The sequence below is a fragment of the Schistocerca cancellata genome, chromosome 5 (genome assembly GCF_023864275.1).
Source record: "Schistocerca cancellata isolate TAMUIC-IGC-003103 chromosome 5, iqSchCanc2.1, whole genome shotgun sequence".
Lineage (NCBI taxonomy): Eukaryota > Metazoa > Arthropoda > Insecta > Orthoptera > Acrididae > Schistocerca > Schistocerca cancellata.
In genome coordinates this window covers 207,654,324-207,675,054 of record NC_064630.1, presented here as the reverse complement: position 1 = coordinate 207,675,054, position 20,731 = coordinate 207,654,324, and positions in this window count along the sequence as shown.

Genomic DNA, 20,731 nt, shown 5'->3' with positions numbered 1-20,731 from the left:
AATGAAATCAGAGTCGCACTGTTACGATCGTAACAGGTCGGTATAGCCTACTCGAATGAGTAACAGATTTGCTCGGCAAATTTACTGTACATCTCGCGAAGGGATCAAGAGGATAAGAAATATTAAAACGCGTACAGAGACATATCGATCGTCATTTTTCCCTCACTGTGTTTGAATGGAACAGGACATAAAATCGATCAAATTGGTGTACGATATACCTGCAGCATGCACCGAAAGGTGGCTTGTGTAGTACATGAGTAGATCTGGATGAAATGCGACAAGTTAGAGTAGTGTTACATCAAGACACGAATCCGGATACCTACCTTGCGCGATATAGCAGTGGAATATCTATTTTGAGACAACAGGGGAGCCAGTTTCCACATCATATCCATCCTCCCGTCGTTCGGAAGAAATGGAGGTAAACCTGGGTACAATCTGAACACCTGAATCTGTCCTTGAGACATCCTCAAGCATCATAATTGACAGTATAATGCTTGATAAAAGACAGCTGAATGTCGATCAAATGCACAGACTCATGTATTATAGGGATTCTGCCCACAATTTCCTGTGTTCTGGAATTTGTGCTGACTCTGCAATGCTCTGAGGTTCTAATAACTTTGTATAGGGTGAGAATTATGTCAAAGAAGAGTAAGTCCATGGTACTTGGAGTATTTTAGAACGATGTATTCGTAGGTCTGACCCACGTCCTGTGGTTGTGGTGAAACCGTTTCTGATACGTTAATTAAGGACGCTCGTGGGTCTGGCGTTCGTGTTCACTGTACGACTGGACAATAATGTACAGTGTGCAAAGAAGCGCCGGCAGGTTATTAGAAGCAAGTGTAAATGCTGTCAATGGCTGAGATATTACTGGTTACAAGTGGGATCCCCTAGTGACGAGGTGGGAATAATAGTTGAGTACAATGGGAGTGAGTGTCGTAGCTCAGTTGCTAAGATGTACAAATATGTCACAGCTACATGATGTCTCAGATCCTACCCAGTCCGGAACCGCATCCATTATTATACCGACAGCACATGGCCCCATACACAGTACAGTGGCTTGTGGAATGGACCCTGAAGTATTGGTGCGGCCCGTGGCTCTCAGCCGTCTTTCGTAATAATATGCGTCTAGAAAAAAGAATACAAAAACGTTAACTAACGTTAACAGCTTCTGAAGAGTGATGTCTTCCTGTTCAGTCATAACCAAAAATCTTACAGACACAGTAGTATTTGAAGATGTACTTAATTTTGATTGAAGCTGGAGTTCGGCTGTCAGCTGAGTAAATTTGGCCGGTTACCTTACGGGCAGAGGGTTCGGTAGTGTGGCCACTGTGGTGTTAGAGGATGCGAGGGGGGAGGGGATGTTTTTTGTTGAAAACATGGATTCATGATTATACTTTATAGAGATGGTCATCTTCAATTGTGCTACACATTTATAGCAAGGGATATGAAATTAAATTAAGGCTATTGTAATACAGTCAATGAGCATTAGAGAAATGACTTTCAAAGCCTTTATTAAACACCACACTGCATTTAAATATAAGCACAATTAGTGTTATTAATCAGTTAATCATTGGATCACGCAGACAGCATAACAAAACTTCGTCAGACAATTTCAGTGTCACTACTTTAGGATCGCTGAGGATGGCAGAAGTCTGAAACAGAGAAGAGCCGACACAAAGTGTTCCGAATGGTACCGACTGAGATCTGGTACCAAGGAAGGCAGGACTGGGTTGCGATTGTGGACGGGGCCGTAATCAATTACTGTTGGTTAGTTTATTTTTTCAATCACGTATACTTTATTTGGAAACAACAACAAATAAAAGATCACAATAAACTACGAAATGTTCCACGGCATCCGGCCGCTGTGGTCGTGTGGTTCTAGGCGCTTCAGTCCGGCACCGCGTTGCTGCTACGGTCGCAGGTTCGGATCCTGCCTCGGGCATGGATGTGTGAGATGTCCTTAGTTAGGTTTAAATAGTTCTAAGTCTAGGGGACTGATGACCTCAGATGTTAGGTCCCATAGTGCTTAGAGCCATTTTTTTGTTCCATGGCTGAAGGCCTTAATGACCACAAATTCCAAATATCTCTCGGCTGAAGGCCCTAATAGTGATGACTTAAAACTTTTTCACGGCTGAAGGCCTGAATAGCAATCTTTTATGAACCAGTTAACTTCTTCAACTTGCAATTACAGTTACTAAAATATTTTTTTAAAGAACACTCATCAAAATCTCACTGCTAGAATAAAACTGTCTAATTAAAATTTTAAGACAAGTAACACTCACGGTTGAAGGCCTTAATGACAACAACTTCAACTATTTCTCTGCTGAAGGCCCCAAAAGCAATAATTTCAAAACTGTTTCACGGCTGAGGGCCTGAATAGCAATCTTAAGAACCAGTTAAACTACTCCAACCCGCAATTACAGTTATTAAAATATTTTTAAAAGAACAATCATCAAAATGTCACTACTAGAATACAATTGTCTAATTAAAATTTTTAAAGTAAGTAAAACCCACGGCTGAAGGCCTTAATGACAACAAATTCAAACTATTTTCCCGCGAAAGTCCCCAATAGTAATAATTTAAAACTGTTTCACGGCTGAAGGCCTGAATAGCAATCTTTTAAGAACCAGTTAACTTCTTCAAACTTGAAATTACAGATATTAAAATTAAAAAACAAAACATCAAATGTGACCAAACCATGGAGAGGGGGAGGTGGGGGGGGGTGGGGGGGGGGGCGCAACGTTGCTCCAAGGATCGACCTGGGAAAGTCCCTCAAAAGTTCGCAAGCGATGAGACAGGGGCAGCCAAGAGTTGCATTCACTTCATGAGATGGTAACTCAGACTAGTGGCAGTTTAAACGCATGAACAATAATTATTTGCCGAATCTACCTAACGTCCGATGACCAATGCAACGATGGAATAACACACCCGAGCCAGAACCGGCAGTGAGCATTAAGTCTTCAGACTCCAGTGTTTAGAGCATCCAGAAGCAAAAAGAAACCACTACTACCAGAGTAGGAAAAAAAACACACCATCCAGCCCACAAATCAAGGAAGCTGTCGAACTACACGCCTTACTGGACAGCAGCAGCAAGGCGAGGAAAGGTACACTGCCGTAACATACATTAAGCTCGAGGCAGGTAACTGGGGCGTTAGCGGCCACTAGCCAGCAAAAATACCACTAGTTGACCGTCAGCAATAATAAAATATAGAATGCAACAATTAATAATAAGAAGTGGAGGAAGGATAATTAGGTTCACATTCCTCAAACTCTCCACTCGCTGCTCTTCGTCTCGGCGTCACTGCGAGCAGCAGTACGCAAGGAAATGGCGAGATCTCACAATGGTGGAGGTTTCACTACTTGAATTAAGGTCCAGTCAACTTAAACTTCTGGGTCTGGTATACAACGAGGTTGTGCCCCTCGCCACTACAGCCCTTCCATCCGGCAGTCCATTCATGCCGCCAGTGGTCCTCGTGTGTTCTTGCTGCTGCTGCTGATGATGATGATGATGATGTTTGGTTTGTGGGGCGCTCAACGGCGTGGTTATCAGCGCCCGTACAATTTCCCAACCTTTGCTCAGTCCAATTTCGCCACTTTCTTGGATGTTGATGAAATGATGAGGACAACACAAACACCCAGTCATCTCGAGGCAGGTGAAAATCCCTGACCCCGCCGGGAATCGAACCCGGGACCCCGTGCTCGGGAAGCGAGAACGGTGTTCTTGCGCTGTGCGCATCTGGCTGCTCGTCCGTACCAAACCGAACTGCCGACTCACATCTCCCGGAAACACCACAACGTCGCCCGAAAGATAGTACCACCGTTACTAGATATTGATAACCGCCGCTGCTGCCACTAGCAGACAGACAACGCTTACAAACGGAGTGGCCCCAATGAACACAAAAATAAGACGAAAACCGTAACTATACCGACTAAACGATGCCAACCTATTCACGGCACCAAAGCGAGCCGCAACACGGCTCACCGACTTTTAACGATCACTGCAGGCCGTTAGTCAACTTACCACACTCTTATCACAGCTATTCCATTGAGGGTAAGTAGCATACTAATTTATATAGGTTACCAATTAATAACGATAGAGGTACATATGCGGCCAGAGGTGCCGTGCCACAATATCAGTATTTACTCTAAAACAAAAGAGTTTGACAACTACTGCTCTACATCTTTGTTATTTCTACCAACCTCCATTCCCACAATTACCAGATATTGGTCATCACGTGCGATAGACATTTGGCAGGCTGATCAGTTTCACCATTGTCCATAACTGCTGCTGGAGCGTCAGCTTCAGCATCACTTTCATCACTAAAGTCACTTACGTCACTTTCACAATTGAGTTCTACTGCCATTTCCTACCGTACAGAGTCTCCGTTAGTAAAATGTCATTCCTACGTGCCATTTTCACATAAATGAACTTCACACTGCACAGAACGGTTACACAATGTGTACTCCAGAGTTACAGTGACCCTTCAGAAAATATTTCTGTCAAATTAACTAAGCAACAGTGCCTCACAACTTCGAACGTCTTTCCCCTACTAGATCTCACTGAACGCTAAATTTGCATTCGTGGCAGCGGGCTGTGTTTACTGATCTGTCCGAACATTATGACCACCTACTTAATAGCCTATATGTCCAACTTTGGCATGGATAACAGCGGCGACCGAAGTAATGAGGCCTTGGTAGGTCACTGAAGGAATTGGCACCACATCTGCACACACAGGTTACCTAATTCCCGTAAATTCCGGGAAACGGTGCGATGAGGTCTGACGCCACGTTAGATCGGGTTCAGATCTGGTAAGCTGGAGGGCCGACACATCAACTGGAACCACTTCATCACACTTCTGAGCTTGTGACGTGGTGCATTATCTTTCTGAAAAATTCCACGTCATCGGGAAACATAATCGTTGTGAAATGGTGTACGTGGCCTGCAACCAATGTACGATACCCCTTGGGCGTCATGGTGCCTTGCACGAGCTCCACTAGCCCATGATTGTCCACGTGAATGTTCCCCAGAGCATAATGGAGGCACCGCCAGCCTGTCTCCATCCTGCAGTACAGGTGTCAAGGAGCTGTTCTCCTGGAAGACGACAGAGTTACGCCATCCTATCGGTATGATGAAGAAGGTATCGGGATTCATCAGACCGTTCTGCCGCTGCACCAGCGTCCAGTGCCGATGGTCACGTGCCCATTTCAGTCGTAGTTGCCGATGTCGTGGTGTTAACGTTGGCGCATGCGTGGGTTGTCGGCTGCGCAGCCCAATCGTTAGGAGGGTGCACTGTGTATTCAGACACACTCGCACTCTGCCCAGCATTAATATCTGATGTAACTTCCGCCACAGTTCGCCACCTATCCTGTTTTACCAGTCTATCCAGCCTAGGGTGTACTCTGCCCAACCCCGAAACATGTGAACGTGGTTTCACCTTGCATTCGCCACGTCTTTAAGACACTACCACAGCACTCCTCGAAGACCCAAGAACTCGTGCAATTTCCGAAATGCCCGTTCCGATCCTCCGGGCAATTACAATCAGCCCTCGGTCAAACTCAGATAGGTCGAGTGCTTTCCATATTTTACACGCGGACAGCACGCTCACTGATACTACATGCACCCTGCACGTGACTGACAAACAGTTATTTCTGACTAGCAGTTTTTCCTCGCCAGGTGACGGGTTTATATCGGTAGTAGTTCGGGTGGTCATAACGTTCTGGCTCGTCGGTGTATGTGCAAGGGCGCATGCACAGTAACCAACCAGGTGACCCTGGTGTACGTTTCTAGAGATAATAATATTTGCATATGACCTCTGCTATGCTGATTTCAAACGGTAAATATTTAGAGAAGTACTAGCAGGTATTGTCAAGCATCATATCGAAATCTCCGCCCCGGTAGCTGAGTGGTCAGCGTGACAGACTGTCAATCCTAAGGGCCCGGGTTCGATTCCCGGCTGGGTCGGAGATTTTCTCCGCTCAGAGACTGGGTGTTGTGTTGTCCTAATCATCATCATTTCATCCCCATCGACGCGCAGGTCGCCGAAGTGGCGTCAAATCGAAAGACCTGCACCAGGCGAACGGTCTAATCGACGGGAGGCCCTAGCCACACGACATTTCCATATCGAAATCATTGTTCACGCTCCCGAAAGACAAATGAAAGAGTGTTCTGGTACCTGCCAGGAAGATCTAACACCTATGTTGAGCTGCCGCGAAATATTGACTCATCGGTCCGCGTAACACGGAACAGTCAGCATCTGACGCCTCTACGTTATTAGAATGAGCCTGAGTGAGGTGATCACTGAAACGGAAGACACCGAATAAGGTCATGGTTCCACATCTGAGCCCGTGACATCTGCCTTGCTTCCGCTGAAAAGAACTGAGAATGCATGAAACGGTCACAAAGAAACAATCTACGCCGCTGAATACATTTCATTGCACATTAAAGTGTGTGTACAGAATTTTGTACTGCCACTCGTCACAGTCCTGTACGTCTGTTACGACTTATTTGTTTAAACAACTACAAGATCTACATTCACCAGTGTGTACCTATAGCCAGAAAACGATGGTTAATTAACGACGAACGGCGAAGAGCAGGCCGCAACAATTTTTGAGACCATGCCAGTCATTCGCAACATGTTAAGAAGATGGGTGAACCAAACACTTTTTCAAGGGTTTCATCTTTGTAATGATGTTGGAGACAATAATTTCGAGCATTCACTCAAAAAACTGATATTTTGGAAAACAAGAGTATTTAAAATTTTGTTTCTGTTTTATGTGTCATCACTGTCTCGGGTTACAGCCGTTCATCTACTAGTCAGAAGAAAAATTCACTCATACGCTCTGTACCTAAGATAAAATTAAAATACGTGTCCTTTTCAGCTTTCATTTTCAAAATCACATTAGCTCGTGCAGACTATCCTTCTGCACCCCTCATTCCGCCTCAGCTACACTATGTCGGCAATTGCTGCGCAAACATGTTCTCCACGGACGCGTACACCACCATTACACTACCACGCAAACATAGGGGTTACACTCGTCTGGTGTAAGACGTTCCTTGCGCGGGGGTCCACCTGGGGCCGAACCGCACAATAACCCTGGGTTCGATGTGGAGCGGCGGAGGGGTGAAGTGGGCTGCGGTAGCCGTCGTGGAGTTGTGGACCACTGCGGCTGCGGCAGGGACGGAGCCTCTCCGTCGTTTCTAGATCCCCGGTTAACATTCAATACAATACAATGCTTCTGCAGAGCTGTTTCTGTAGAGCAGCTTTGCAACTCAACATATTAATAGATTTACGGCACATCCAGCGTGGATGAACAAAAGTCGACAGTAAAATCAGAGTATAATCATTTCTAACAAAACAGGTGACGAAAATCTGAAGATTGCCTGTTCTTGACCTGATTAAACAGCTACCTTGAGGTACACTGAGGTACAAAATCCGTGGTATGCGATATGCACATATACAGATGGCGGTGGTGTGGCGTACCAAGTTATAAAAAAGGGAGTGCATTGGCGGAGCTCTCATTTGTAAACAGATGATTCATCTGGAAAGGTTTCCGACATGATTATGGCGGAACTATGTGAATTAACGGACACTGAGTGCGGCATGGTAGTTGGAGCTAGAGGCATGGGGCGTCGTTAGGGAATTCAATGTTGCGAGATCCTCAGTGTCAAGAGTGTAGAGAGACTACTAAATGTCCGTCAGGCATTGCCTCTCATCACGGACAACACGGTGGACGACGACTTTCAGTTAACGACCGAGAGTGGTGACGTTTTCGTAGAATTGTTAGTGTTAACAGACAAGCCATGCTTCGTGAAATAACAATATAAATCAATGCGAGGTGTACAACAAACGTATCTGTTAGGACAGTGGGGCGAAATTCGGCCTTAATGGGCTGTGGCAACAGACGACCGATGCGAGGGTCTTTACTAGCAAAATGACGACGCCTGCAGCGTCTTTCCTGGGCTCGTGACCATATTGGTTACATCCTACACGAATGGAAAACCATGGACTGATCATATAAGTCCCGGTATCAGAAGCCGACCTCGGGGAAGATCAGTTTGGATTCCGTAGAAATGTTGGAACACGTGAGGCAATACTGACCTTACGACTTATCTTAGAAGAAAGATTAAGAAAAGGCAAACCTACGTTTCTAGCATTTGTAGACTTAGAGAAAGCTTTTGACAATGTTAACTGGAATACTCTCTTTCAAATTCTGAAGGTGGCAGGGGTAAAATACAGGGAGCGAAAGGCTCTTTACAGTTTGTACAGAAACCAGATGGCAGTTATAAGAGTCGAGGGGCATGAATGGGAAGCAGTGGTTGGGAAAGGAGTAAGACAGGGTTGTAGCCTCTCCCCGATGTTATTCAATCTGTATATTGAGCAAGCAGTAAAGGAAACAAAGGAAAAATTCGGAGTAGGTATTAAAATCCACGGAGAAGAAATAAAAACGTTGAGGTTCGCCGATGACATTGTAATTCCGTCAGAGACAGCAAAGGACTTGGAAGAGCAGTTGAACGGAATGGACAGTGTCTTGAAAGGAGGATATAAGATGAACATCAACAAAAGCAAAACGAGGATAATGGAATGCAGACGAATTAAGTCGGGTGATGCTGAGGGAATTAGATTAGGAAATGAGACACTTAAAGTAGTATAGGAGTTTTGCTATTTAGGGAGTAAAATAACCGATGATGGTCGAAGTAGAGAGGATATAAAATGTAGACTGGCAATGGCAAGGAAAGCGTTTCTCAAGAAGAGGAATTTGTTAACATCGAGTATAGATTTAAGTGTCAGGAAGTCGTTTCTGAAAGTATTTGTATGGAGTGTAGCCATGTATGGAAGTGAAACATGGACGATAACTAGTTTGGACAAGAAGAGAATAGAAGTTTTCGAAATGTGGTGCTACAGAAGAATGCTGAAAATAAGGTGGGTAGATCACGTAACTAATGAGGAGGTATTGAATAGGATTGGAGAGAAGAGAAGTTTGTGGCACAACTTGACTAGAAGAAGGGATCGGTTGGTAGGACATGTTTTGAGGCATCAAGGGATCACAAATTTAGCATTGGAGGGCAGTGTGGAGGGTAAAAATCGTAGAGGGAGACCAAGAGATGAATACACTAAGCAGATTCAGAAGGATGTAGGTTGCAGTAGATACTGGGAGATGAAGAAGCTTGCACAGGATAGAGTAGCATGGAGAGCTGCATCAAACCAGTCTCAGGACTGAAGACCACAACAACAACATCAGCTGGTAAGAGCTGATGGTGGGGTTCGACTGTAGCGTAAACCCCATCAGGCCATGGACCCAAGTTTTCAACAAGGCACTGTGCAAACTGGTGGTGGTCCCATAATGGTGTGTCTGTGTGTTTACATCAAATGGAGTGGGTCCTCTGGTCCATCTGAACCGATCATTTACTGGAAATGGTTATGATCGACTACTTGCGGACTTCATGTTCCCAAACGACGAAATTTTTACTAATGACAGTGCGCCCTGTCACTGGGCCACAGTTCCTCGTAAGTGATTTGAAGAACATTCTGTACACTTCGAGCGATTTAGCCACCTAGATAGCCCGACATTAATCCCATATTTGGGACGTGATCGAGACGTCGGTTCGTGCACAAAATCTGAGCGGCAACACTTTCGTAATTATGGAAGGCTACAGAGACAGCATGGCTCAATATTTCTGCAGGGGACTTCCGTCGACTTGTTGAGTCCACGCCACCTCGACTTGGGGCACTACTCCGGGCAAAAGGAGATCTGACACGATAGTAGGAGGTATCGCATGACGTTTGTCACCTCAGTGTAATGTAACCAATACATTTGCTCGTTGGTACCAAAGTATTAGCAGCGGTAAGTTAGATTTAAAGAACGAATATCACGCGCTTGTTACTGGTTGGCTGCCTTGTATGTTCAATTATCGAACAAATGCAAGGGTGGCTGACATAGTGTTTAGTGTATCTGGGAGTGTAAAACAGTTAAGATCCTTAGATGTCAGGAAGGCATCTGGTCCAAACGGTATCCCCGTAAGATTATATGTTGACTATGCTATAAGTATAGCACCATTCTCATCCATCATCTATCAGAGATCATTGGAACAGCGGAAAGTCCAATGGGACTGCAAGAAGGCCCAGGTCATAGCAATCTATAAAAAGGGTAGAAAATCGGATGCACATAATTACCGACCAATTTTACTGACATCGATTTGTTGTAGAATCATGGAACACATTTTCTGTTCAGAAATAACGACCTTTCTAGACTCTGAGAAGTTCATCTGCAGAAATCAGCACGGTTTTGGGGCCCGCACCTCGTGGTCGTGCGGTAGCGTTCTCGCTTCCCACGCCCGGGTTCCCGGGTTCGATTCCCGGCGGGGTCAGGGATTTTCTCTGCCTCGTGATGGCTGGGTGTTGTGTGATGTCCTTAGGTTAGTTAGGTTTCAGTAGTTCTAAGTTCTAGGGGACTGATGACCATAGATGTTAAGTCCCATAGTGCTCAGAGCCATTTGAACCATTTGAACGGTTTTGGGAAACAGCAGTCATGCGAGACTCAGCTGGCCCTCTTTATGCATGATATACAACAGGCTCTAGATACCGGCTCCCAGGCTGACTCCATATTTCTCGACTTTCGAAAGGTGTACGACTCAATTCCGCACCGTCGCTTGCTCCAAAAAGTGCGCGCTTACGGTCTATCCGATGACATATGCGGTTGGATAGAAAGTTTTCTAACAGACAGCGCGTAACTTCAGGTGTGTCTCAGGGTAGCGTAATAGGTCTGCTGCTTTTTACGATTTACATAAACGATCTGGTTGATTGTATCGACAGCGGCATTTGATTGTTTGCCTATGATGCTGTAGTCTACAGGAAAGTAGTTTCACACGAAAGTTCTGGAGGAATCAATGAGGATTTACAGAAAATAAATGCATGGTGTTATGACTGGCAGTTATCTCTCAATATTAGTAAGTGTAACCTATTGCGTATAACAAGGCTAAAATCCCCATTAATTTACGAGTACAAAATAAATGACCAGTCTTTGGAAGCGGTAACATCCGTCAAGTATCTGGGTCTGACTATTCGAAATGATCTCAAATGGAATGATCAGATTACACAAGTAACGGGCAAGGCGAACTCTAGATTGCGGTTTATTGGTAGGATCCTGAATCGATGCAGTCCTTCAACAAAGGAAATTGCTGACAATACGTTAGTTCGGCCCGTCTTGGAGTACTGTTCGTCTTTATGGGGCCCTTACCAGCTGGGTGTGATTCAAGAGATTGAGAAGGTCCAAAGAAGAGCGGCAAGATTCGTGACTGGTACATTTAGCCATCGCGAGAGCGTCACAAATTGAAGTGGGGCACACTTGCAGACAGATGACACTCTGAGCACAAGGGGCTGCTTACTAAATTCCGACATCCGATCCTCGCCGAGGATGTAGAGCGTATATTATTACTACCAACTTTCAAATCACGTAATGATCACCATTCAAAAATGAGGGAAATTAGAGTTCGTACTGAGGGGTTCAGACAGTCGTTTTTCTCTCGTGCGATCCGCGAGTGGAACAGAGGGGGGAGAAATATGACTTTGGCACGAATTGTGACCTCCGTCACACACCGCTTGGTAGATGTAGATGTAGATGTACGACCGTGAGTGCACAACGGTGTAAGTCCGACGTATGGTTATTGTACAAATTTTGTTCTACTCGACACCTCCTACCTTGCTCTGATCCTATTATGTTTTCTTGGGAACTTGTAGCATTTATGTCTATTATGGATTCTTACTCGCATAAGTATTACTGTCAAACTATTAGGTGATGACGATGGTGAAAAGGACGCCTGAATGAATGTGCACTTCCCAATTCTGTCTATCCTTTCCACGAATTTTTACTGCATTCTGTTAAATTATGTCGTAATTACAGAGACGCCTCTTACTGTTATTTCAATTTATGTCTGTTTGCATTTGTGCGAAAGCGTTATTGTGGGTAATCACAATTTTACAGCGCTAATATTATGGTAATATTGTTTAAGCTTTCACGGTATTTAGTTTTTTTGCGGACGTGGCGGAGTCGCCCTATTCGATTATTCCATTATCTATCACTGCTGCACTAAATCTGATTGTGGTCGGATTAAATTATTAGGCCCAATTAGCAGCCTGACTGACGTATTTGCGTGTCTCTTCACTGGAATTTTAGTTAAACAGACACACAGCTAATGAGAACGGTTCACGGCAGGCCGAATTTATTATGAGGTGTTTATTGGCTTACAAAAGGTCGATATTCCCGTAAGCGGAATTAGACGGCCGTATCTCGACGTAGACGCAAAATCACGAGTTCTCCGTTAGAAGTGGTTTTCATGAATATAGAATTGTTTCACTATTGGACAACTCTTCTCACATGTTTCCCTTTTATAGTTAGTTAATTTATGAGAATACTGTATTTACAGTGTACGTAATTTTTTTATTTTTATTTTTCTTTTTATGGTGGGCAACGGAGTAGTCAGAGTAATTTGACAGACACATTACTTGTTGTACATTGCAAGACGTGATAATTATTACACATGTAACAAAAATGGGTAATCGAATTAATTTTATTAGTAGAACTAACCATGTTAATAAATGGTAATCTATAACAGTTTTGTGCGAAATTGTAGTAATTGAATATGGTAGTTAAAACAGATGTAACTCCACGAACAACGTAATAAAAAATTAAATTTATTTAGTATCCAACTCAAAATTCATAGTCGGCCGGAGTGGCCGGGCGGTTCTAGGCGCTGCAGTCTGGAACCGCACGACCGCTACGGTCGCAGGTTCGAATCCTGCCCCGGGCATCGATGTGTGTGATGTCCTAAGGTTAGTTAGGTTTAAGTAGTTCTAAGTTCCAGGGGACTGATGACCTCAGAAGTTAAGTCCCATAGTGCTCAGAGCCATTTGAACCATTTTTTTTTCAAAATTCGTAAACTTGATTGATTTTGCCTTGCCCTATATTCTTATTCAAGCAATAAAAATGGTTCATAACCGATGAAAATATGGATGAAAAAATTATGTCAATATTGTTCTGTGACATTAAATTTTGAATCCAAAGACTTACAGCACAAGTACTGATCTAGCCCATGCTTAGTGGAACCTCATGTTCATTAACCTATACGAAAACGCTATGTAAATACGAACTATTTGTGTAAAATTGTAAACAAAAGCAACATAACACATGCCCAACAGCATTGAGATTCAAGTACACAACTTCCTGAAATTCTCAGCCAACGAAAAAAAAAAAAAAAAATACAGCTGATAATAGGCTAGCACAAGTGCCACACAACGGCGAACTGCAAGTTCACTATTTTCACAATTATAATGCACTATTTATTACGCGAAAATTTGCAGTCCTTTGATTTTTTGATTTGCACTGAATGATAGTATATGCGTGTACTATTATAGAAATTACCACAATAATAATGGGAACTGAATTAGACACAATATGAACTTGGTGATGGGCTTTGTTGGTGCAGTACGTATTAAGCGTGACGGTCAAATTCCGTGACTACAGTTTATCAGTGGCACCTATTTGCAACACCAAATAAGCTTTAAATAGTGTTTTAATACAGTCTGACATTACTTACAAGCACTTCGAAATCTATATTACTGCTGGAATTTTGGTCAAATGGATACAGTAAATCATTCTTCTAGCCTATATAGTCGTATAATGACTGAGATAGGGCTTAGAAGTAATCATTAATTAATGATGACAGGTGGATAAATAAAGGAAGTTTATTATTTTCATTGGTCCATCGCAGCTAATTTTTCAAGTCTTGTCCTCTTGTTTTTATTGATAAAACTTTAATATTGTTATCTTTCGATTTCAAAATGTACACGTAGTGAACACGCAGTACATGGGCAATTACGAATCACAATTGCACATGCACTCCCCGCACACCATAGTTCATACGAAACTGTTTTGTCAGTTTAGCTACATAATTACACAATAAAGTATACAGATTTTGCACAGTTACAGTCCTCGTAATATTCACATTATAATGCCCTTCGTACACTGTTTCAACTAGGAATATACGTTCCCCCGTTCGTGATTCCTGCGAAGCTGCGCTTTTCCATTCAGTTGAGCGTCACAGTTCACAGCTATTGGCCGATAATCACTGTCTTCCTTTAGTCTGTAGTAATCCAGGTGGCACGTTATTTTCATCATTTCAGCAGCGACCTTACACACGAAAGCAACGAGCAGTCATGTGGCTCCAAAGCGGTACCGCGTCCGACTCTGTAGTATCGACAGTTCATCCTCGACTCTTATACAAACTCTCACAACAAAGATCACTGTTTCGTACACTGAAACCATGGAGGTGTAATAAGGGGAGGTGGAGCTACAGACTTACTCTCTATACATTGCTTTGAAGTCTGCGCCATCATGTTAGTAACCGCGAAACGTTAGTAGACTAGTGTTTGAAATTGCTCCTTCTTCTTAATTTCTGTTGTGTTAACGCATCATTTGTTTTAAATAGCAAATGTTACAGTGCTTTCGTGGATAGCTTAGTGTCGGGAAGACATTTTCAGACTTTTTTTGTCTTGAAGGCATTTTTAATCCAGTAATAAGCCGCATTTGGCTTCGTTAATGTAACTCTCTCTTTGTTACTCGTAGCGAGTAGTGGAAAAGGCTGCTTTGTAATTGAGCATTTTCTTTAGTACGGAATTCAGAGCGGTCTTCGAATTGTACTGACAGGAAATCTAAAGTCATATTACGGGAATGAAACGATAACATGTATGAATCAATAACACAGGCGATTCTGAGGTATCAGGTATCGACCCATCCTGCAACAGCTGCATTAGTATGCGGTGTAGCCTTCACGGGCGCCAACGCAGGCGCTGATTCTGGCTTCCAGTCGATCGTACAGATTGCGAATTACGTCACGCTGCTCAACCTGTTCACGTAGTACTGTAAGAATTGTTGGTTGAGTAGTCTCGTGAATCACTTCTCATTCCATCACATCCCAAACGTACTCGACTGGAAATCCAGAGATCGTGCTGGACAGGAAAGTTGCTACACGTCTTACAGAGCACGCTGAGTTTCGTGAGCAGCATGTGGGAGAGCATCCTATTCGAACAACACACACCTTCTTGTTGCAAGAATGACAAAAAACGGCTCTAACAACATTCTCCATTCACCAAGCGCTGCCCTCCAGAAACACCAAAGGTCTTCGAGAGTTGTAGTTCATCGGATCCCAGACCTTAAGGTCTGAGATGGGGCCAGTGAGTCTCTGGCGAGTGCACTTCCATGAGATAGCCCTCATCAGGTCAACGTCATACGTCGAAACGACCATCACTTGCATGCAGGCAGAGTCTGTTTTCATCGCTGAAGACCGAGGTATCTCATCTTCCAAGTGATCCTCTGACATCAGCAGTTGAGTCGCATCCGCCAATGCTATGGCTTGAATGGAAGACGGACTAGAGGTGTATGTGCCCGTAGTCCTACTGCTAATAACCAGCTCGCGACAATTCATGTTGACACGTCTGGGTTCACAAGCCCTCTTATCTGTGCTGTGGCAGCTGTAAAATCTGCCACAGCTGCCCTTACAATACGACGATCACGGCGAGCATCTGTGCTGCGTGGACGTCCAGAACCTCGTTTACGGGTGTGAGAATGTTCACGTGTCCACTGATACCAACATCATCGTACAACTGATGCAGAACGCCCAATTTGTGTCGTGATTCTCCGAAAGGACCAACCTGTCACTAGAGAGGCCACAATTTTACCCCTTTCAAACTCGCTCAGTTAGCGGTAGAAAGCACTAGTACCGTCTCCATGGCATAGTTACCTGCTTGTTAAACACGTTTGCACCACACTGAGTCTTCTGTCTGTGAGCGCTCCCTATTAAAGGGTAGACACAGATGGCGCTCTAGTAGTTATGCCACTGCACTATCTATTGGTGGACGACGCTGAAACCATTAAAGTGCATCTACCATCCCGCAGGTGCCGTATTCCGTCATCGGATCAAAATGGGCGTCGTCGTTCGAGGTGTACTAACTTTTCTTCCGGCAGTGTATATTATCGAAAACCTTTTGCTGACATGATCTACTATGCCATTAATGGACTTACGGCACAACGGTGACAACACGCATCATCATTATAACTGCACGCTACGCAGACAATTACTCGCCAGCTGTTGAACTTTTTTTACCAATACGTGGTCAAATCAGATCTAGTCTCGCATTCGCCTACATTATTCACCTAAGCCATACAGGATCGCTACAAGAGCGATCAAACGGCGCTCAAATGAATGAAACACTAACTTTCCTGTAAAGCATATCTCACCATTAAGGGACCCAGTGAACCTGCTTACGTAGTTTCTCATGAATTTTAATGGCTTCCACAGTATTCTAGTTTCATAGATATCACTGTTTCAGGACGTGTAAATGTCTTTAAAATGGTTCCAGTGTAGGGTCTGAAAGAAATGGAGATGTGATAATATTACATCGTCCTTGTCTCTGTTATAACTCATATATTTCAAATCATACGCCCATGCTTCGCTCAACACAAACAATGGGAGTTTCGCTGTCATTCGCAACGCGGAAACTGCGTACTTGCGCTGTGATCATTCAGTGAAATTTTGAATCAAACGCTGTATTATGTTCGCACTCCGACCGAGCAAACAATTAGGAGAAACTCGGCAATACAATGACGACAGATACGTGACTGTTACAGAGTAAGTACAAGCAGAGCTTGTTTAGATTACTGCGAAGGTCTGGAAAATGTAGAGGAGTGTCTGAAGAATTGTTCAAGTCTGAAACGACACTTGAAGAACGAGTGAGAAAAATCGTGCAAGCCTGGCAAAACTAAGACATCGGATGTGGCGAGCGAAAAATTCGTTCTTTTAATTTTGTATAAACATGCCTAAATCAAGATTTTTATGTAACCGCAATTACCGATTCTGCCACCGGCATCAAGTATTGCGCGTCCTTGTAACAATATTCATACAGAGAGCCTGAAAGGGATGGCAGCCGGGATATACACGTAGTACGAAAACAGTATCTAACACGTTACTGTTTCACGTTCTAAAAGTGCGTATGTGTGACGCAGCCCAACGTTCATTATCATTACTTACGACTTATGACCGAGCATACACTGTGTGATCAATAGTATCCGAGCACTTCTGTGTAATGTGGAATTGGCCATTGTACTGTACGTCACGAGAGGCGAACTCGCCAATGTGAAGGAGGTGGGGGATTCTCGAGTTGTCAGCAGAGAAGCAGTAAACGCAGAATGGATCGGCCCAGGAGAGGTCAGTGACTTCGAACGTGGACTGGGCGCTGGATACCACCTGAGTAAAACACCGATCACGGAAATTTCAACGCTTCTAAAGATGCCCCAGTCGGCTTTTGGTGATGTGATTGTCGAAAAGCGCAGGAACAACTGCAGCCGAGCCAACACAGGACAAGCTTTATATACTGAATGAAAGGAACCGTCGAGCATTGCGGAAGGCGGCTGTATAAAATAACAAGCAATGAGGGCAACGAATCACTAGTAATTTCCACAGAGCTACCAGCACAAAGATTGCAAATAGGGAGTTGAAGGCATACAATGTTCGAGAAATGAAGGCGTAAAATGGTCGACAAGCTCCTCAAAAACAACACATTTCCGTAGTCATTACTAACAAGAAACCCCTTTAGTGCCAGGTCGCAAGTTCAATCATTAGGACAGCTCATCTGAGAGTTTAATGTTAATTATGACAGGAAAATTATTAGAATGACTCAACATGTGAACCAGGAGGGCGATATAATATGTAGGTATGTTCTTCATAAAATGGGTATCGTCGACATTCAAGAAATTTTCAAAACAGACTATTAACTCGCACCATGAACACTGAATGAAAAATGGTGCTCCAGTGTGATCACAAAGGTTCACACCATTAAGTTCGAAGGCGAACTCTTATCGAAATTACAAACTGTGCAGGGCGTTCATCTAGCTATCCACGCTTAAAGACTGCATCTCAATCATATTGGTGTAACGGGGTGATGAAAACTGGCGGAATGTGACAGCATGGAACCGGATGCGAAACAGACTGTCGTGGAGCGTATCTTTGAATTGGCTATCCTTTAACCCTTTGTTGCCTGACGGTACTTAAAAGTACCAGTAAGTTTTGACTCTTAATTATTTTCTCGTGGTGAAGTTTCGTGATCTGAGAGCCTGTCGGTACGTAACAGTAATTCTGCTCTACTGTTTCATAGATGTTATTGTGCAATACATAGACCTCTCTGGCGGTCAGAGCTTGAAATTGTTTTTCGCGCGCTGCTGTGAAAACAGAAGATTGTATGTGCTTGTTTCCATGGTGTTGCCTGAATTTGTGCGCAATTTATTGAAACTTCCGTTGAGTTTTCCATTGTACGTACTTACCTTCTTTGTTTTTTTATAATAGTTTGAAGCATTACGTTACAAGTGAATGAGATAAAGTGGAAAATATAAAGCGGACTTATTAGTACCGTCAGGTTGTGCGAACACTATTGTAGCAACAATGCGTTACCTCTCACTAGTTGTTCTGTCCACTTTTTCTCACACAGAAATCGGTAAATACATTTGCCTGTGGAACAATTAGAACAAGCAGGAAAGGTTTGCCAGGGAATTTACCTAAAGAAAAATGTCTAAATCAAATCACAGAGAGTCATCTTTAGACCTAAGAGTATTTCAATGGAAGGAAAATAAAGTAGTATATTTTGCGTCAAACTTCCATGGCATTGAACAGAGCGTAGTGACAAGAAAACAGAAAGATGGAACTAGTAGGACTATACCATGTCCAGTTATTGTATGTGATTACAATAAAAACATGGGTGGTGTGGATCATGCAGACAGATTACATTCAACTTATGGTCTTGACAAGCGATCAAAGAAATGGTGGCACCGTCTCTTCTGGGGAGCAATAGATATTGCTTTTGTCAATCCTTACGTCATTTTCAGTTATCTACATGTGGCACTGCCACTGCTGGAATTCAGGTGTGCTGTGGCATAGGGCTAATGAATGAACAGCAAGTGCCAAATCTCAAAAAGAGAAACTCTGGTAAAGATGAAATAACTCTCCCAAAGAGAAGGAAGGATAACTTTTCTGTTCCGAAGGATGTACGTCTTGGCAACCGAGGAAACCATTTTGTAGTGTTCAGTTGTAAAAGAGGACGATGCGAAATGTGTGCGAAAAATAAAATTCAGTCGCGACCACATTCACAATGTAGTACATGTAAAGTGTATTTGTGCTGCAATGAGAAAAAGAACTGTTTCCTACAATTTCATGAGGTATCACTAACACTAAATATGTGATATGTATATACTGTCAAAAATGTATAGCTAAGTTACTATGTATTGTGAAGTTGCTCTAGAATAAATTTATGCGAAATTTAAAAAAAAAATTCAGAAATATCATATTTCGGTTAATTAATTTTCTAATGTAAAAATATTTAATATTTATGTGGAATAAGGTACAAGTTATAAAAATTGGAGCATTTTTCTGCGCATGTTGTGATTCTGTACATGGAGTCTGACGGTACTTCTAAGTACCAGGAGAGAAAAAAGTTGTGAAAAATAAAATAAAATTTTACAAAAAATCCTACCGTCATTTGAGGCCACAATAGCATAAATTCTGCAAAGAAAATGTTAAAAAGTAAATTTTTTCTTATGTCAGGACACAAAGGGTTAAGGTGTAGCTGCAGAAAGTGCTATAATGTGTTTTATATGCATGGAAACAACAAACATCCAGAAGCTGAACTTGTCCAATGGTTCCAGCTGGTGTGGATTGCAATGTTACGTACTTTTCAGGAAGGATAGCTTGCTCTAAAGGAGTATGATTTTTATTCTCAGGCCAGGAATCAAGCAAAAAGCAAGTTATTTTGACGAGCTATTGATCAAAAGCAGTCCTCGTAGCATAGTTGTAGTTCTCTTACGCCCATTTTCCCACTCTTGTTTGATATGAGGTAAACACTCCCTACTGGCTTTGCAAGATCAGCACACGAGAAAGAATCGTAGGGGGCAGAGCACCTCCAACTTCTGGCAGCACAATAAATAACTTTCCAGCCAATTTACCATCCACATTAACAGTCGGCACAATTGAATAAGAATGTGTTAAGGCACTGATGTTAGTTGCTCTTGATTCAACTCTCCTCGTACCTCTAATTTCCAGGCTTCTTTTCATATGAATTTCCTCTTCAAATCCCGATCGATAGGAGTTGAAAACAGATTCTTTATTGAACTATGGTATCAATACGTTTATCTCAGCTCAAATTTTCGGGCCGATGCCGCAGTTTTGTTTGAAATTTCGTTATCTTACGTCTTCCAATTCTTTAGCACTGTGTGAAATTATGCAACCATCCACTGCTTCTCCATAAATCACTGTAACCTCTTTCGCGAACAGTTTTTTGTGCATAACATGGTCACTACCTAGCACATCTTGTAGACTGTATCGAGCATCTTTGAAAAGCGCAAAGACCGGTTTTTGTAGAAAGTGCGCTATGTCCTCCCTTGATGAATATCCGTAGTTTTTCTTAGGCACTACACGGTCATACTGCTTCGGACTTTTTCGATATTTCTTCATAATCGTCTTTTTTACTATGCTGCGGATGATCTTCCATGTACCTAACTATGTTTAGACCCCGCTCGTTAGACAACGATAATCCTGTACCACGTTTCACTGGAGGCGGGATTTGTGGATTTCTGTCCGCCAAGTATAATGAACTACATTGCTCGACACCTGCTTCAATATCGCTTTCATTCGTTA